Here is a 20,740-nt window from a genome sequence, read left to right as displayed (position 1 = left end):
GGTAGCAGTACATCATATCTTCCTATCCCTCCCAGGAGTAATGGTTGTTAGACTGTCATGGTTCCTCCTTGTCCCTCTGCCTTAGTTCCAGGAAGTGAAATAGGCCTATTTTCATACCAGGAAGTGAAATAGGCCTATTTTCATACCAGGAAGTGAAATAGGCCTATTTTCATACCAGCAAGTGAAATAGGCCTATTTTCATACCAGGAAGTGAAATAGGCCTATTTTCATACCAGGAAGTGAAATAGGCCTATTTTCATACCAGGAAGTGAAATGGGCCTATTTTCATACCAGGAAGTGAAATAGGCCTATTTTCATACCAGGAAGTGAAATGGGCCTATTTTCATACCAGGAAGTGAAATAGGCCTATTTTCATACCAGGAAGTGAAATAGGCCTATTTTCATACCAGCAAGTGAAATAGGCCTATTTTCATACCAGGAAGTGAAATAGGCCTATTTTCATACCAGGAAGTGAAATAGGCCTATTTTCATACCAGGAAGTGAAATAGGCCTATTTTCATACCAGGAAGTGAAATAGGTCTATTTTCATACCAGCAAGTGAAACAGGTCTATTTTCATACCAGCAAGTGAAACAGGTCTATTTTCATACCAGCAAGTGAAACAGGTCTATTTTTTTACCAGCAAGTGAAACAGGTCTATTTTTATACCAGCAAGTGAAACAGGTCTATTTTTATACCAGCAAGGGAAATATGCCTATTTTCATACCAGCAAAGACATTAAGGCATTAACAACAGTATGGAGGCAGTGTTCCAACCTAAAGCCATCACCGTGTTCCAACCTAAAGCCATCACCGTGTTCCAACCTAAAGCCATCACAGTGTTCCAACCTAAAGCCATCACAGTGTTCCAACCTAATGCCGTCACAGTGTTCCAACCTAAAGCCGTCACAGTGTTCCAACCTAAAGCCATCACAGTGTTCCAACCTAAAGCCATCACAGTGTTCCAACCTAAAGCCATCACAGTGTTCCAACCTAAAGCCATCACAGTGTTCCAACGTAAAGCCATCACAGTGTTCCAACCTAAAGCCATCACAGTGTTCCAACCTAAAGCCATCACAGTGTTCCAACCTAAAGCCATCACAGTGTTCCAACCTAAAGCCATCACAGTGTTCCAACCTAAAGCCATCACAGTGTTCCAACCTAAAGCCATCACAGTGTTCCAACCTAAAGCCATCACAGTGTTCCAACCTAAAGCCATCACAGTGTTCCAACCTAAAGCCATCACAGTGTTCCAACCTAAAGCCATCACCGTGTTCCAACCTAAAGCCATCACCGTGTTCCAACCTAAAGCCATCACAGTGTTCCAACCTAAAGCCATCACAGTGTTCCAACGTAAAGCCATCACCGTGTTCCAACCTAAAGCCATTACAGTGTTCCAACCTAAAGCCATCACCGTGTTCCAACCTAAAGCCATCACAGTGTTCCAACCTAAAGCCATCACAGTGTTCCAACCTAAAGCCATCACAGTGTTCCAACCTAAAGCCATCACAGTGTTCCAACCTAAAGCCATCACCGTGTTCCAACCTAAAGCCATCACCGTGTTCCAACCTAAAGCCATCACAGTGTTCCAAATGGCACCTTATTCCTTATATAATGTAGAAGATAAGTTTGGACACACCTACTCATTCCAGGGTTTTTCTTTATTTTTACTATTTTCTACATTGTAGAATAATAGTGAAGACATCAAAACTATGAAACACATATATGGAATTACGTAGTAACCAACAAGTGTTAAATTAAAATATATTTTAGATTTTAGATTCTTCAACGTAGCCTCCCTTTGCCTTGATGACAGCTTTGCACACTCTTGGCATTCTCTCAACCAGCTTCACCTGGAAGCCTTTTCCAACCATCTTGAAGGAGTTCCCACAAATTCTGAGCACTTGTTGGCTGCTTTTCCTTCACTCTGCGGTCCAACTCATCCCAAACCATCTCAATTGGGCCGGGTGATTGTGGAGGCCAGGTCATCTGATGCAGCACTCCATCACTCTCCTTCTTGGTCAGATAGCCCTTACACAGCCTGGAGGTGTGTTGGGTCATTGTCCTGTTGAAAAACAAATGATCGTCCCACTAAGCCCAAACCAGATGGGATGGCGTATCGCTGCAGAATGATGTGGAAGCCATGCTGGTTAAGTGTGTCTTGAATTCTAAATAAATCACTGACATTGTCACCTACTCTGCGTCTCACAAAGACACGGCGGTTGGAACCAAAAATCTCAAATTTGGACTCATCAGACCAAAGGACAGATTTCCACTGGTCTAATGTCCATTGCTCGTGTTTCTTGGCCCAAGCAAGTCTCTTCTTCTTATTGGTGTCCTTTAGTAGTGGTTTCTTTGCAGCAATTCGACAATGAAGTCCTGACTCACACAGTCTCCTCTGAACAGTTGATGTTGAGATTTGTCTGTTACTTGAACTCTGTGAAGCATTTATTTGGGCTGCAATTTCTGAGGTGCAGTTAACTCTAATGAACTTATCCTCTGCAGCAGAGGTAACTCTGGGTCTTCCTTTCCTGTGGCGGTCCTCTTGAGAGCCAGTTTCATCATAGCACTTCATGTTTTTTGCGACTGACCTTAAAGAAACTTTCAAAGTTCTTGAAATGTTCTGTATTGACTGACCTTCATGTCTTAAAGTAATGATGGACTGTCCTTTCTCTTTGCTTATTTGAGCTGTTCTTGCCATAATATGGACTTGGTATTTTACCAAATAGGGCTAATGTTGAAGGAGACCAGATTAGACTCATAATGAGGCTAACCATGTTGAAGGAGACCACATTAGACTCATAATGAGGATAACCATGTTGAAGGAGACCAGATTAGACTCATAATGAGGATAACCATGTTGAAGGAGACCAGATTAGACTCATAATGAGGATAACCATGTTGAAGGAGACCAGATTAGACTCATAATGAGTATAACCATGTTGAAGGAGACCAGATTAGACTCATAATGAGGCTAACCATGTTGAAGGAGACCAGATTAGACTCATAATGAGGATAACCATGTTGAAGGAGACCAGATTAGACTCATAATGAGGCTAACCATGTTGAAGGAGACCAGATTAGACTCATAATGAGGCGAACCATGTTGAAGGAGACCAGATTAGACTCATAATGAGGATAACCATGTTGAAGGAGACCAGATTAGACTCATAATGAGGCTAACCATGTTGAAGGAGACCAGATTAGACTCATAATGAGGCGAACCATGTTGAAGGAGACCAGATTAGACTCATAATGAGGCTGACCATGTTGAAGGAGACCAGATTAGACTCATAATGAGGATAACCATGTTGAAGGAGACCAGATTAGACTCATAATGAGGATAACCATGTTGAAGGAGACCAGATTAGACTCATAATGTTGAAACACCATGTTGAAGGAGACCAGATTAGACTCATAATGAGGATAACCATGTTGAAGGAGACCAGATTAGACTCATAATGAGGCTAACCATGTTGAAGGAGACCAGATTAGACTCATAATGAGGATAACCATGTTGAAGGAGACCAGATTAGACTCATAATGAGGATAACCATGTTGAAGGAGACCAGATTAGACTCATAATGAGGATAAACATGTTGAAGGAGACCAGATTAGACTCATAATGAGGATAACCATGTTGAAGGAGACCAGATTAGACTCCTACATGCCGTCATGAAATGGATTCATTCAAGCCCTACCCTTGTAATGAAGGTGGACCTTAAGGATGAGATACTCAGGGCAGAGACATTATGAAGGATGAGATACTCAGAGGAGAGACATTATGAAGGAGGGCCTTGAGGATGAGAGGCTCAGGGGAGAGACATGATGAAGGTGGGCCTTGAGGATGAGAGGCTCAGGGGAGAGACATGATGAAGGTGGGCCTTGAGGATGAGAGACTCAGGGGAGAGACATGATGAAGGAGGGTCTTGAGGATGAGAGGCTCAGGGGAGAGACATGATGAAGGAGGACCTTGAGGATGAGATGCTCAGAGGAGAGACATGATGAAGGAGGACCTTAAGGATGAGAGGCTCAGGGGAGAGACATGATGAAGGAGGGCCTTGAGGATGAGAGGCTCAGGGGAGAGACATTATGAAGGAGGACCTTAAGGATGCCCAGAGGGAGTTGAAAGGATGAGCAGAGGGAGTTGAAAGGAAGAGCAGAGGGAGTTGAAAGGAAGAGCAGAGGGAGTTGAAAGGAAGAGCAGAGGGAGTTGAAAGGAAGAGCAGGAGTTGAAAGGAAGAGCAGAGGGAGTTGAAAGGAAGAGCAGAGGGAGTTGAAAGGAAGAGCAGAGGGAGTTGAAAGGAAGAGCAGAGGAAGTGAGCACCTCTGGAACATTGATGGGAGTTAATGACAGGAGTGGAGAAGATTTCTGCTTCCTCTTTAATGTCCTCGAGGGCCGATATAAAATGGACTTGCTCCTTCACTCTTAGGATTAGCCTTTCACGCTCATTAAATTGACTATCGTTGTCATTATCTGAAAAACAACAATTTCACACATTAAAACACCACGTTACACTATCAGATGAAAATCAAATGCATAAAGACACACTATGGATTAAAATTCAACTGGTAAACTCTGTAATGTTACCTTCACAAATGCCTATATTTGAACGCTTGATGAACAAGTGTAATGAACTTGTCTGTTGATGAATGGTGGCAATGCAGGGCAATGATAATCCAATTCACCAGGTTTGAACGTCAAAAAAGAATTTTATGGTCTGAGCTGATATGCACACCGATGGATTTCAAATGCCGTGGTTGTAGAAGAGGTCACCGATATTAACAGAGTTTGTCTCAATACGGAGACATCTGGTTCACTTTCACAAACTCAGAAATCTCCTCTTCATGAAGCAAATCAAGGATGAAAAAGTCTCCCACTGGCCGTTTCACTGTGCCCACTGGCCGTTTCACTGGCCGTTTCACTGTGCCCACTGGCCGTTTCACTGTACCCACTGGCCGTTTCACTGTGCCCATTGGTCGTTTCACTGGCCGTTTCACTGGCCGTTTCACTGTGCCCACTGGCCGTTTCACTGTGCCCACTGGCCGTTTCACTGTGCCCACTGGCCGTTTCACTGTGCCCACTGGCCGTTTCACTGGCCGTTTCACTGTGCCCATTGGTCGTTTCACTGGCCGTTTCACTGTGCCCACTGGCCGTTTCACTGTGCCCACTGGCCGTTTCACTGTGCCCACTGGCCGTTTCACTGGCCGTTTCACTGTGCCCACTGGCCGTTTCACTGTGCCCACTGGCCGTTTCACTGTACCCACTGGCCGTTTCACTGTGCCCACTGGCCGTTTCACTGTGCCCACTGGCCGTTTCACTGTGCCCACTGGCCGTTTCACTGTGCCCACTGGCCGTTTCACTGTGCCCACTAGGCCGTTTCACTGTGCCCACTGGCCGTTTCACTGTGCCCACTAGGCCGTTTCACTGTGCCCACTGGCCGTTTCACTGTGCCCACTGGCCGTTTCACTGGCCGTTTCACTGTGCCCACTGGCCGTTTCACTGGCCGTTTCACTGTGCCCACTAGGCCGTTTCACTGTGCCCACTGGCCGTTTCACCGTGCCCACTGGCCGTTTCACTGGCCGTTTCACTGTACCCACTGGCCGTTTCACTGTACCCACTGGCCGTTTCACTGGCCGTTTCACTGTACCCACTGGCCGTTTCACTGTGCCCACTGGCCGTTTCACTGTGCCCACTGGCCTTTTCACTGGCCGTTTCACTGTGCCCACTAGGCCGTTTCACTGTGCCCACTGGCCGTTTCACCGTGCCCACTGGCCGTTTCACTGGCCGTTTCACTGTACCCACTGGCCGTTTCACTGTACCCACTGGCCGTTTCACTGGCCGTTTCACTGTACCCACTGGCCGTTTCACTGTGCCCACTGGCCGTTTCACTGTGCCCACTGGCCGTTTCTCTGTGCCCACTGGCCGTTTCACTGTGCCCACTAGGCCGTTTCACTGTGCCCACTGGTGCCCACTAGGCCGTTTCACCGTGCCCACTGGCCGTTTCACTGTGTCCACTGGCCGTTTCACTGTACCCACTGGCCGTTTCACTGTGCCCACTGGCCGTTTCACTGTGCCCACTGGCCGTTTCACCGTGCCCACTGGCCGTTTCACTGTGCCCACTGGCCGTTTCACCGTGCCCACTGGCCGTTTCACTGTACCCACTGGCCGTTTCATCGTGCCCACTGGCCGTTTCACCGTGCCCACTGGCCGTTTCACCGTGCCCACTGGCCGTTTCACCGTGCCCACTGGCCGTTTCACCGTACCCACTGGCCGTTTCACCGTGCCCACTGGCCGTTTCACCGTGCCCACTGGCCGTTTCACCGTGCCCACTGGCCGTTTCACTGTACCCACTGGCCGTTTCACCGTGCCCACTGGCCGTTTCACCGTGCCCACTGGCCGTTTCACCGTGCCCACTGGCCGTTTCACTGGCCGTTTCACTGTGCCCACGACTATTTCCTTGGTTCTCCACAACTTCTCGTCATCCAACACAGCCGTTGGAAAGCCCTGATTCTGAAGGTTGGCACGGAAAGCCCTGATTCTGAAGGTTGGCACGGAAAGCCCTGATTCTGAAGGTTGGCATGGAAAGCCCTGATTCTGAAGGTTGGCATGGAAAGCACTGATTCTGAAGGTTGGCATTGAAAGCCCTGATTCTGAAGATTGACCATGGAAAGCCCTGATTCTGAAGATTGGCATGGAAAGCCCTGATTCTGAAGGTTGGCATGGAAAGCCCTGATTCTGAAGGTTGGCATGGAAAGCCCTGATTCTGAAGGTTGGCATGGAAAGCCCTGATTCTGAACATTGGCATGGAAAGCCCTGATTCTGAAGGTTGGCATGGAAAGCCCTGATTCTGAAGGTTGGCATGGAAAGCCCTGATTCTGAAGGTTGGCATGGAAAGCCCTGGTTCTGAAGATTGGCAAGGAAAGCCCTGATTCTGAAGGTTGGCATGGAAAGCCCTGATTCTGAAGGTTGGCATGGAAAGCCCTGATTCTGAAGGTTGGCATGTAAAGCCCTGATTCTGAAGATTGGCATGGAAAGCCCTGATTCTAAAGGTTGGTATGGAAAGCCCTGCATCTGAAGGTTGGCATGGAAAGCCCTGATTCTGAAGATTGGCATGGAAAGCCCTGATTCTGAAGGTTGGCATGGGAAGCCCTGATTCTGAAGGTTGGCATGGAAAGCCCTGATTCTGAAGATTGACCATGGAAAGCCCTGATTCTGAAGATTGGCATGGAAAGCCCTGAATCTGAAGGTTGGCATGGAAAGCCCTGATATTGAAGGTTGGCATGGAAAGCCCTGATTCTGAAGGTTGGCATGGAAAGCCCTGATTCTGAAGGTTGGCATGGGAAGCCCTGATTCTGAAGATTGGCATGGAAAGCCCTGATTCTGAAGATTGGCATGGAAAGCCCTGATTCTGAAGGTTGGCATGGAAAGCCCTGATTCTGAAGATTGGCATGGAAAGCCCTGATTCTGAAGATTGGCATGGAAAGCCCTGATTCTGAAGATCGGCCAGGAAAGCCCTGATTCTGAAGGTTGGCACGGAAAGTCAGAGGGTAGAAAGAACAGTATTTGGAGTTGGTTTCGTTTTGCTCAGAGTAAAGCAACGGAAGTTGCTAATTACACGAGACACTGTCTTCGAGTAGAGGTGTTTAGCCTCACATCTAATACACCAATGGAAACACCATTTTCAAGAATCCGGCACCGAAAAAGTGCAACTTTGTTGAGCTTAGAAATCTGTATCAATGCATCCAAATAGCGGATCCCGTGGAGACTCACTGTTGGTGCAAGGTGCTGGTGTATATCTAAAGATAAAGACATCTACATCCTGAGATGAGGTTGTTTACAGGAAACTCACTGTTGGTGCAAGGACACCTGCTGTTATTTCTCTACGTGTGAGATAAAAATAATGAATAACGATAACGAGTAAAAAAAAAAACATGGCTATATACAGGTAGTACCAGTACCGAGTCAATGTGCAGCCAGTGGTACCAGTACCTAGTCAATGTACAGCCAGTGGTACCAGTACCGAGTCAATGTGCAGCCAGTGGTACCAGTACCGAGTCGATGTGCAGCCAGTGGTACCAGTACCGAGTCGATGTACAGCCAGTGGTACCAGTACCTAGTCAATGTGCAGCCTGTGGTACCAGTACCTAGTCAATGTACAGCCAGTGGTACCAGTACCGAGTCAATGTGCAGCCAGTGGTACCAGTACCTAGTCAATGTACAGCCTGTGGTACCAGTACCGAGTCAATGTGCAGCCAGCGGTACCAGTACCGGGTCGATGTGCAGCCAGTGGTACCAGTACCGAGTCAATGTGCAGCCAGTGGTACCAGTACCGAGTCAATGTGCAGCCTGTGGTACCAGTACCGAGTCGATGTGCAGCCTGTGGTACCAGTACCTAGTCAATGTGCAGCCAGTGGTACCAGTACCAGGTCAATATTCAGCCAGTGGTACCAGTACCGAGTCAATGTGCAGCCAGTGGTACCAGTACCAGGTCAATATTCAGCCAGTGGTACCAGTACCGAGTCAATGTGCAGCCTGTGGTACCAGTACCGAGTCAATGTGCAGCCAGTGGTGGAAAAAGTACCCACTTGAAAAAGTACCCACTCAGCACCTGAGCTCAATCCTGTTTCCATTGATCATCCTTGAGATGTTTCTGCAACTTGATTGGAGTCAACCTGTGGTAAATTAAATTGATTGGACATGATTTGGAAAGGCACACACCTGTCTATATAAGGTCCCACAGTTGACAGTGGATGTCAGAGCGAAAAACCAAGCTATGAGGGGCGAAGGAATTGTCTGTAGAGCGCCAAGACAGGATTGTGTCGAGGCTGACCGATTGTTCCTAGAGCTGGCCGCCCGGCCAAACTGAGCAATCGGGAGAGAAGGGCCTTGGTCAGGGACGTGACAAAGAACCCGATGGTCACTCTGACAGAGCTCTAGAGTTCCTCTGTGGAGATGGGAGAACCTTCCAGAAGGACAACCATCTCTGCAGCACTTCATCAATCAGGCCTTTATGGTAGAGTGGCCAGATGGAAGCCACTCCTCAGTATAAGGCACATGACAGCTCGCTTGGAGTTTGCCAAAAGGTACCTAGAGACTCTCAGACCATGAGAAACAAGATTCTCTGGTCTGATGAAACCAAGATTGAAACCTGAATGCCAATCTTCACTTCTAGAGGAAACCTGGCACCATCCCTACGGTGAAGCATGGTGGTGGCAGCATGATGCTGTGGGGATGTTTTTCAGCGGCAGAGACTGGGAGACTAGTCAGGATCAAGGAAAAGCTGAATGGAGCAAAGTACAGAGATCTTTGATGAAAACCTGCTTCAGAGCGCTCAGAACCTCAGACTGGAGCGAAGGTTCGTCTTTCAACAGGACAACGACCCTAAGCACACAGCCAAGACAACGCAGGAGTGGCTTCAGAACAAGTCTCTGAATGTCCTTGCGTGGCCCAGCCAGAGCCCGGACTTGAACCCAATCGAACATCTCTGGAGAGACCTGAAAATAGCTGTGTAGCAATGCTCCCCATCCAACCTGACAGAACTTGAGAGGATCTGCAGAGAAGAATGGGAGAAACTCCCCAAATCTACTGCCTCTGATCTGGAGGACTCACTAAACATAAACGTTTCATTTGTAAATGATGCATGAGTGTTGGAATGGCTGGCTATCCATATATATATATATATATATATATATATATATACAGTGCCTTCGGAAAAATATTCCCACCCCTTGACTTTAAAAAAATAACAATAATAATTTTATTACGTTACAGCCTTATTCTAAAATGGATTCAATTATGTTTTTCCCTCATCATTCTACACCCATAATTACAAAGAAAAAAATGTTTTTTAGAAATGTTTGCTAATTTATATAAGAAAAACACTGAAATATTACATTTACATAAGTATTCAGACCCTTTGCTCAGTACTTTGTTGAAGCACCTTTGGCAGCGATTAAAGCCTTGAGTCTTCTTGGGTATGACGCTACAAGCTTGGCACACCTGTATTTGGGGGGATGACCAGGGATGTTCTCTGTTTAGTGATTCCTCCAGATCAGAGGCAGTAGGGATGACCAGGGATGTTCTCTGTTTAGTGAGTCCTCCAGATCAGAGGCAGTAGGGATGACCAGGGATGTTCTCTGTTTAGTGAGTCCGCCAGATCAGAGGCAGTAGGGATGACCAGGGATGTTCTCTGTTTAGTGAGTCCGCCAGATCAGAGGCAGTAGGGATGACCAGGAATGTTCTCTGTTTAGTGAGTCCTCCAGATCAGAGGCAGTAGGGATGACCAGGGATGTTCTCTGTTTAGTGAGTCCTCCAGATCAGAGGCAGTAGGGATGACCAGGGATGTTCTCTGTTTAGTGAGTCCACCAGATCAGAGGCAGTAGGGACGACCAGGGATGTTCTCTGTTTAGTGAGTCCTCCAGATCAGAGGCAGTAGGGATGACCAGGGATGTTCTCTGTTTAGTGAGTCCGCCAGATCAGAGGCAGTAAGGATGACCAGGGATGTTCTCTGTTTAGTGAGTCCTCCAGATCAGAGGCAGTAGGGATGACCAGGGATGTTCTCTGTTTAGTGAGTCCACCAGATCAGAGGCAGTAGGGACGACCAGGGATGTTCTCTGTTTAGTAAGTCCTCCAGATCAGAGGCAGTAGGGATGACCAGGGATGTTCTCTGTTTAGTGAGTCCTCCAGATCAGGGGCAGTAGGGATGACCAGGGATGTTCTCTGTTTAGTAAGTCCTCCAGATCAGAGGCAGTAGGGATGACCATGCATGTTCTCTGTTTAGTGAGTCCTCCAGATCAGGGGCAGTAGGGATGACCAGGGATGTTCTCTTTTTAGTGAGTCCTCCAGATCAGAGGCAGTAGGGATGACCAGGGATGTTCTCTTGATAAGTGTGAGAATTGGACCATTTTCCTGTCCTGCTAAACATTCAAAATGTAACTAGTACTTTTGGGTGTCAGAGAAAATGTATGGAGTAAAAAGTACATACTTTTCTTAAGGAATGTAGTGAAGTAAAAGTTAAAATTGTCAAAAAATATAAATAGTAAAGTAAAGTGCAGATAACCAAAAAACTACTTAAGTAGTTTTGTAAAGTATTTTTTACTTAAGTACTTTACACCACTCTGTGCAGGGGTACACGGTAATTAAGGTAGCTATGAAAATATAGGTAGGGGTAAAGTGAATAGGCAACATGATGGATAATAGACAGTAGCAGCAGTATACTGTAGGTAGGGGTAAAGGATAGATAATAGACAGTAACAGCAGTATACTGTAGGTAGGGGTAAAGGATAGATAATAGACAGTAACAGCAGTATACTGTAGGTAGGGGTAAAGGATAGATAATAGACAGTAACAGCAGTATACTGTAGGTAGGGGTAAAGGATAGATAATAGACAGTAACAGCAGTATACTGTAGGTAGGGGTAAAGGATAGATAATAGACAGTAACAGTAGTATACTGTAGGTAGGGGTAAAGGATAGATAATAGACAGTAACAGCAGTATACTGTAGGTAGGGGTAAAGGATAGATAATAGACAGTAACAGTAGTATACTGTAGGTAGGGGTAAAGGATAGATAATAGACAGTAGCAGCAGTATACTGTAGGTAGGGGTAAAGGATAGATAATAGACAGTAACAGCAGTATACTGTAGGTAGGGGTAAAGGATAGATAATAGACAGTAACAGCAGTATACTGTAGGTAGGGGTAAAGGATAGATAATAGACAGTAACAGCAGTATACTGTAGGTAGGGGTAAAGGATAGATAATAGACAGTAACAGCAGTATACTGTTGGTAGGGGTAAAGGATAGATAATAGACAGTAACATCAGTATACTGTAGGTAGGGGTAAAGGATAGATAATAGACAGTAACAGCAGTATACTGTAGGTAGGGGTAAAGGATAGATAATAGACAGTAACAGCAGTATACTGTAGGTAGGGGTAAAGGATAGATAATAGACAGTAACAGTAGTATACTGTAGGTAGGGGTAAAGGATAGATAATAGACAGTAACAGCAGTATACTGTAGGTAGGGGTAAAGGATAGATAATAGACAGTAACAGCAGTATACTGTAGGTAGGGGTAAAGGATAGATAATAGACAGTAACAGCAGTATACTGTAGGTAGGGGTAAAGGATAGATAATAGACAGTAACAGCAGTATACTGTAGGTAGGGGTAAAGGATAGATAATAGACAGTAACAGCAGTATACTGTAGGTAGGGGTAAAGGATAGATAATAGACAGTAACAGCAGTATACTGTAGGTAGGGGTAAAGGATAGATAATAGACAGTAACAGCAGTATACTGTAGGTAGGGGTAAAGGATAGATAATAGACAGTAGCAGCAGTATACTGTAGGTAGGGGTAAAGGATAGATAATAGACAGTAACAGCAGTATACTGTAGGTAGGGGTAAAGTGACTAGTGCTTCAAGTGCTGAAAAAATATCCTAACACAGTCCCTCTAATCTGGTGTTGGTTGTTATCAAAAGACAGTGGGACACCATCAACTTGGAACACCATCAACTTGGGACACCATCAACTTGGGACACCATCAACTTGGGACACCATCAACTTGGAACACCATCAACTTGGGACACCATCAACTTGGGACACCATCAACTTGGGACACCATCAACGTCAAGAGTCCCCCGTTTAACTCAAAGCTTATTTATTCATCAAGATTTCTTAAAAGGTAGTTTCCCAATCGGTGCCGTCAAGGGTTGCAAAGAGAGGGTATATTGTTTGGCGAACAACCGGTAGCTTTGCAAACCCCTAGTGCTGTCCGCTCAACAGTTATTTTAAATGGGTCAGTTCTGCTCTGAGAGAGGCAACAACAGTGACTGAGAGGGAAGCCTTGCTATTCTAAAGTGCTTTTACTGATTGGTATGCTGGAAACATTTTCGTTCGTTCAAACTATTCAATTTGTCTAAAATCAAATAGCCCATTTGACAGTTCAATAGGATCTTTTTGGAATTGAATGAAAGCTTTTAAATTGTGATGTCACCATCTGCCCGACACACTCAATTCCACCATGACACCCTCTACAACTCCCCACCACGATTCCCAACATCAACTTCCACCATGACACCCTCTACAACGCCCCACCACGATTCCCTACATCAACTTCCACCATGACACCGTCTACAACGCCCCACCACGATTCCCAACATCAACTTCCACCATGACACCGTCTATAACGCCCCACCACGATTCCCAACATCAACTTCCACCATGACACCGTCTATAACGCCCCACCACGATTCCCTACATCAACTTCCACCATGACACCGTCTACAACGCCCAACCACGATTCCCAACATCAACTTCCACCATGACACCGTCTATAACGCCCCACCACGATTCCCTACATCAACTTCCACCATGACACCCTCTACAACGCACCACCACGATTCCCTACATCAACTTCCACCATGACACCGTCTACAACGCCCCACCACGATTCCCTACATCAACTTCCACCATGACACCGTCTACAACGCCCCACCACGATTCCCAACATCAACTTCCACCATGACACCGTCTATAACGCCCCACCACGATTCCCTACATCAACTTCCACCATGACACCCTCTACAACGCCCCACCACGATTCCCTACATCAACTTCCACCATGACACCCTCTATAACTCCCCACCACGATTCCCTAAATCAACTTCCACCATGACACCCTCTACAACGCCCCACCACGATTCCCAACATCAACTTCCACCATGACACCCTCTACAACACCCCCACCACGATTCCCAACATCAACTTCCACCATGACACCGTCTACAACTCCCCCACCACGATTCCCTACATCAACTTCCACCATGACGCCCTCTACAACGCCCCACCACGATTCCCTACATCAACTTGTTACCCAAATAAAACAAGGATAGAAGTAGTCAAGAGTTTTATTTGTGGTGAGTTTATTAGATACACCGTCCCATTCACAAAAAACGGTTCACTCCTACAGACAGTGAGTCACGTGGCCCTGGCTTGCTATATAAAACAGGCAGACAGGCATCAAGACATTCAGTTACTGTTCCATTGAACGGCAAAACGAGTAACTTAACCGACTGAGCGTGGTATGATTGTCGGTGCCAAGCACGCCCGGATCCAGTATCTCAGAAACGGTCGCACTCCTGGGCTTTTCATGCACGACAGTGTCTAGGGTTTACCTAGAATGGTGCAACAAACAAAAACATCCATTCAGCGGAAGTCCTGTTGGAGAAAACAGCTTGTTGATGAGACAAGTCGAAGGAGAATGGCAAGAATCGCGCAAGCTAAGAGGCTATCCACAAACAGACAAATAACAGTGGTGTGCAGAACGGCGTCTCAGAACGCACAACTCATCAATCCTCGTCACGGATTGGCTGTTGCAGCAGACGACCACACCGGGTTCCACTCCTATTAGCTAACAACAAGAAGAAGAGGCTCCAGTCGTCACGCGATCACCAACACTGGACAATTGAGTGGAAAAACATTGTCTGGAACATGACAGCGAGTTCAGTTTATCTGAGTGTCCTGGTCAGTCCCCAGAACTCAACCCAGTAGACCATCTGAGTGTCCTGGTCAGTCCCCAGAACTCAACCCAGTAGACCATCTGAGTGTCCTGGTCAGTCCCAGGAACTCAACCCAGTAGACCATCTGAGTGTCCTGGTCAGTCCCCAACACTCAACCCAGTAGACCCCATCTGAGTGTCCTGGTCAGTCCCCAGAACTCAACCCAGTAGACCATCTGAGTGTCCTGGTCAGTCCCCAGAACTCAACCCAGTAGACCATCTGAGTGTCCTGGTCAGTCCCCAGAACTCAACCCAGTAGACCATCTGAGTGTCCTGGTCAGTCCCCAACACTCAACCCAGTAGACCATCTGAGTGTCCTGGTCAGTCCCCAACACTCAACCCAGTAGACCCCATCTGAGTGTCCTGGTCAGTCCCCAGAACTCAACCCAGTAGACCATCTTAGTGTCCTGGTCAGTCCCCAGAACTCAACCCAGTAGACCATCTGAGTGTCCTGGTCAGTCCCCAACACTCAACCCAGTAGACCCCATCTGAGTGTCCTGGTCAGTCCCCAGAACTCAACCCAGTAGACCATCTGAGTGTCCTGGTCAGTCCCCAGAACTCAACCCAGTAGACCATCTGAGTGTCCTGGTCAGTCCCCAACACTCAACCCAGTAGACCCCATCTGAGTGTCCTGGTCAGTCCCCAACACTCAACCCAGTAGACCATCTGAGTGTCCTGGTCAGTCCCCAGAACTCAACCCAGTAGACCATCTGAGTGTCCTGGTCAGTCAGTCAGTCAGTCATACATTCAGTCAGACAGTCATTCATACATCTAATCAGTCATATAGTCAACCAGGTTCACCACTGAAGGCCTACAGCCTACACCTTCAATGGTGAACCTATAGACCTTCAGTGGTGAACCTATAGACCTTCAGTGGTGAACCTATAGACCTTCAGTGGTGAACCTATAGGCCTTCAGTGGTGAACCTATAGACCTTCAGTGGTGAACCTTCAGTGGTGAACCTATAGACCTTCAGTGGTGAACCTATAGACCTTCAGTGGTGAACCTATAGACCTTCAGTGGTGAACCTATAGACCTTCAGTGTGTGAACCTTCAGTGGTGAACCTTCAGTGGTGAACCTATAGGCCTTCAGTGGTGAACCTATAGACCTTCAGTGGTGAACCTATAGACCTTCAGTGGTGAACCTATAGACCTTCAGTGGTGAACCTATAGACCTTCAGTGGTGAACCTATAGACCTTCAGTGGTGAACCTATAGACCTTCAGTGGTGAACCTATAGACCTTCAGTGGTGAACCTATAGACCTTCAGTGGTGAACCTATAGACCTTCAGTGGTGAACCTATAGACCTTCAGTGGTGAACCTATAGACCTTCAGTGGTGAACCTATAGGCCTTCAGTGGTGAACCTATAGGCCTTCAGTGGTGAACCTATTGGCCTTCAGTGGTGAACCTATAGACCTTCAGTGGTGAACCTATAGACCTTCAGTGGTGAACCTATAGACCTTCAGGGGTGAACCTTCAGTGGTGAACCTTCAGTGGTGAACCTATAGGCCTTCAGTGTGTGAACCTTCAGTGGTGAACCTTCAGTGGTGAACCTTCAGTGGTGAACCTATAGACCTTCAATGGTGAACCTAAATACCTTCAGTGGTGAACCTATAGACCTTCAGTGGTGAACCTATAGGCCTTTAGATATATAAGTCTCCAACTTCAGTGAGTTTTGCAATATCTTTACCTAGCAAAGACTTATAGATGACCTGGAGCCAGCGGGTTTGGCGACGATTATGTAGCGAGGACCAGCCAACAAGAGCATACAGGTCGCAGTGGTGGGTAATTTATGGGGCTTTGGTGACAAAACGGATGGCACTGTGATAGACTGTATCCAATTTGATGAGTAGTGTGTTGGAGGCTATTTTGTAAATGACATCGCCTAAGTCAAAGAACGGTAGGATAGTCAGTTTACGAGGGTATGTTTGGCAGCATGAGTGAAGGAGGCTTTGTTGCAAAATAGGAAGCAGACTCTATATTTAACTTTGGATTGGAGATGCACAATATGAGTCTGGAAGGAGAGTTTACATTCTAGCCAGACACCTAGGTTTTTGTAGTTGTCCACATATTCTAAGTCAGAACCGTAAAGAGTATTGATACTGGACGGGCGGGCAGGTGCGGGCAGCGATCGGTTGAATAGCTTGCATTTCATTTTGCATGCATTTAATTTTACTAGCATTTAAGAGCATTTGGAGGCCACTGAATGAATGTTGTATGGCATTGAAGCTCGTTTGGAGGTTTGTTAACACAGTGTCCAAAGAAGGGCCAGATGTATACAGAATGGTGTCGTCTGCGTAGAGGTGGATCAAAGAATCACCCGCAGCAAGAGCGACATCATTGATATATACAGAGAAAAGAGTCGGCCCGAGAATTGAACCCTGTGGCACCCCCATAGAGACTGCCAGAGGTTCGGACAACAGGCCCTCCGATTTGACACACTGAACTCTGTCTGAGAAGTAGTTAGTGAACCAGGCAAGGCCGATAATTATGAGTTTTTTACTCCGCTGGTCTCAGCTGGTCTCGGTAACAAATTACTTGTCCTCACTGTCCGAGATTGAGTCAAGACCGATTACAAATGTATCCGAAACCGAGACAAGACCGAGACACTCAACATGTGGTCTGGAGACCAGACTGTACTACAACACTGGTCAATGTCCTTATCCGGGACTTAGCCAAGTCTCTGTGAGAACCAAATTATATGTGTTCGTGTCATGCACCCAGATATCAAGAAAGTCCATATTTGATCAAACTTTGTACATTGATAAATCAAATCAATTATTTGTCACATGCGCCAAATACAACAAGTGGAGACCTTACCGTGAAATACTTACTTACAAGACCTTAACCAACAGTGCAGTTCAGTGATACTAGCCCTCTACGTGATTTAAAAACTGTATTGATACAATAGCACTGGAGGAGCTTACCACAGTGGGCTTCAGTAACAGAGCTAATAGTGGAATTCAACTTAACGGGCACAATATTATTCCTGACAATACCCCTGGGAGCATGGTAGCAGTATTATGATAGCTCTTTGAAGTAGTGGGAACATGGTAGCAGTATTATGATAGCTCTGTGAAGTAGTGGGAACATGGTAGTAGTATTATTATAGCTCTGTGAAGTAGTGGGAACATGGTAGCAGTATTATGATAGCTCTGTGAACTAGTGGGAACATGGTAGCAGTATTATGATAGCTCTGTGAAGTAGTGGGAACATGGTAGCAGTATTATGATAGCTCTGTGAACTAGTGGGAACATGGTAGCAGTATTATGATAGCTCTGTGAAGTAGTGGGAACATGGTAGCAGTATTATGATAGCTCTGTGAAGTAGTGGGAACATGGTAGCAGTATTATGATAGCTCTGTGAAGTAGTGGGAACATGGTAGCAGTATTATGATAGCTCTGTGAAGTAGTGGGAACATGGTAGCAATGTTATGATAGCTCTGTGAACTAGTGGGAACATGGTAGCAATGTTATGATAGCTCTGTGAAGGAGTGGGAATAGGATCAGTTACCTGAGCAGGGCTGGTTTGAGTCCTGTGTTATTACGGGAAAGTGGTCCGAGGTAGTATCATCAGTAGCTACTGCAGAGCCCTCAGAGAACACCCTGTTCTGTCAAAAACAGCCTGCAGTCTTGAAGTGCATGATAATGCTTGGTATAGATGGTGTGGGCAGTGTACTTGTCAGTTTGTTTCTCTTCCACTATGTTGTGTCAGTTCTTTCCTCTAATCTTAGTACTCTGCCTCTCCTCCTTCGGCCTGCTGAAAAAAACATGCAGGGAGGACTTCTTTATTATCATCCCCTTAGACACAACTATGACAAAACAACCAAAAAAAATGGGTCACAACTCTTGCAGCTCTGTCACACACTGTGTCTAAATAGATTGTGATTTTGCTGTGGTCTGATAGGGGTGTCAGTGGACTGACTGAACGCCCTGAGAGACTCTGGTTTGAGGTCAGTGATAATGAAGTCTACAGTACTACTGCCAAGAGATGAGCTATAGGTGTACCTACCATAGGAGTCCCCTCGAAGCCTACCATTGACTATACTCAACCATGAAGCATCGACGACGAACAAATAGCATACTATTAAGAATTGCTATAGATGGAAGGAAGATAGTGTAGGAAACGACCAAATAAAAAATTGGCCAACAACAAATCCAATCCTTCCTAGACAACTTCCTGTACAAAATGTTTTCCTGCAATAGTGAAGGTGTAAATTTAACAGTAGGAAACATGAACAGTATTTTTAACCTATCAGCTAACATATCACATTTTAAATTCAAGCAGAAAAACCTAAGACAAATAACAACAATGACGAATGTAAAAATCTTAGAAAGAAATTAAACACAGAAGCAGAAAAACTTAGCTTGCTACTTCACCATGGTGAATCACTAAAACAATAAAGAAATACACTACGGAAAAAGAAGGAACAGCACGTCAGAAATCAGCTCAATGTGATTGAAGCATCCATAGACGCTAACCACTTCTGGGAAAATTGGAAAACACTAAACAAACAACAACACGAAGAGTTATATATCCAAAACGGAGATGTATGAATAAACCACTTCTCCAAACTTTTTGTCCCTTTAACAAAGAACCAAGAGCAAAAACATATGCATGATAATTTACTAAACTTACAATCAACTATTAAAGACTACCAGAACCCACTGGATTCTCCAATTACATTTGATGAACTACAAGACAAAATACAAACCCTCTAACCCAAAAAGGCCTGTTATGTTGATGGTATACCAAACAAAATGATAAAATATACAGAGCACTAATAGGTTTCAAAATAGATTTTGACTCAATTTGTTATGAGCGTCTGCTATACAAATTGATGGAAAGCTGTATTGGAGGAAAAACATTATCAAATCCATGTACACAAAGAACAAGTCTGTAGTTAAAATTGGCAAGAAAAACACATTTCTTTCCTCATGGCCATGGGGTGAGACAGGGATGCACATTGAGCCCCACCCTCTTCAACATTTACAGTGCCTTCAGAAAGTACCCATAACATGTTGTTGTTACAAAGTGGGATTAAAAAAATGTTATTTGTCCATTTCTGTCAATAATCTACACATTATACACATGATCTACACAACAAAATCTAACATTGGAAGAAAAAAAAATGTGAAAAAAATAAATATATCTTCATTACATAATTATTCACACCCCTGAATCAATACATGTTAGAATCACCTTTGTCAGTGATTACAGCTGTGAGTCTTTCTGGATAAGTCTCTACGAGCTTTGCACAGCTGTATTGTACAATATTTGCAAATTATTATTTAACTTCTTATGGCTGCAAGCCCGACGTCGGCGCGAAATTCAAAATATATCTTTTTTAAATATTTAACTTTCACACATTAACAAGTCCAAGACACTAGATGAAAGGTGCACATCTTGTGAATCAAGCCAACATGTCCGATTTTTAAAATGTTTTACAGGGAAGACACAATATGTAAATCTATTAGCTAACCACGTTAGCAAAAGACACCAATATTCTTACTCCATCAGTTTTTGACTCCATCAGTAGCTATCACAAATTCGGCCAAATAAAGATAAATATAGCCACTAACCAAGAAACAACCTCATCAGATGACAGTCTGATAACATATTTATTGTATAGCATATGTTTTTTTCGAAAAATTTGCATATTTCAGGTATAATTCATAGTTTACATTTCAGCTACAATCAGAAATTGCACCGAAAGCAGCCATAATATTTACAGACACCAACGTCAAATACCTAATTACTCATCATAAAACATTTCTGAAAAATACATAGTGTACAGCAATTGAAAGATAGGCATCTTGTGATTCTAGACAATATTTGCGATTTATTAAATGTTTTACAGCGCAAACAAAATGTAGCGTGATATTAGCATAGCCACAATAGCCAGAAACACTTGGGCGCCCAGTCAACATGCACGACAGATATTAGAAATAGCATCATAAAATGTTTCTTACTTTTGGTGATCTTCCGTCAGAATGTTGGATAAGGTGTCCTTTGTCCAGAATAGTCGTTGTTTTGATCTGGAACGGCAAATATCCCTCTTCATTTAGCATGGGCACTTGCCAAGTGGAACGGAACACTCCAACGTCAACAAAGTCAGAGAACGGAACACGGCAAAACTCCCGAAAGAATTTCAATAATCTGATTAAATTATATTGA

At 45.1% G+C, this 20,740-nt stretch overlaps 1 protein-coding gene across 4 annotated transcripts in view; it reads left to right on the top strand.

Moving 5' to 3' along the window:
• The window catches only part of tmem8b (transmembrane protein 8B), a 243,656-nt gene that overhangs the window by 169,102 nt on the left and 53,814 nt on the right, over positions 1-20,740 (top strand). The window lies entirely within an intron of this gene.

Source organism: Salvelinus fontinalis, chromosome 28 (genome assembly GCF_029448725.1).
Source record: "Salvelinus fontinalis isolate EN_2023a chromosome 28, ASM2944872v1, whole genome shotgun sequence".
NCBI lineage: Eukaryota > Metazoa > Chordata > Actinopteri > Salmoniformes > Salmonidae > Salvelinus > Salvelinus fontinalis.
Note: the sequence above shows the minus strand (reverse complement) of the source record. Positions and strands in the feature narration are given on the sequence as shown.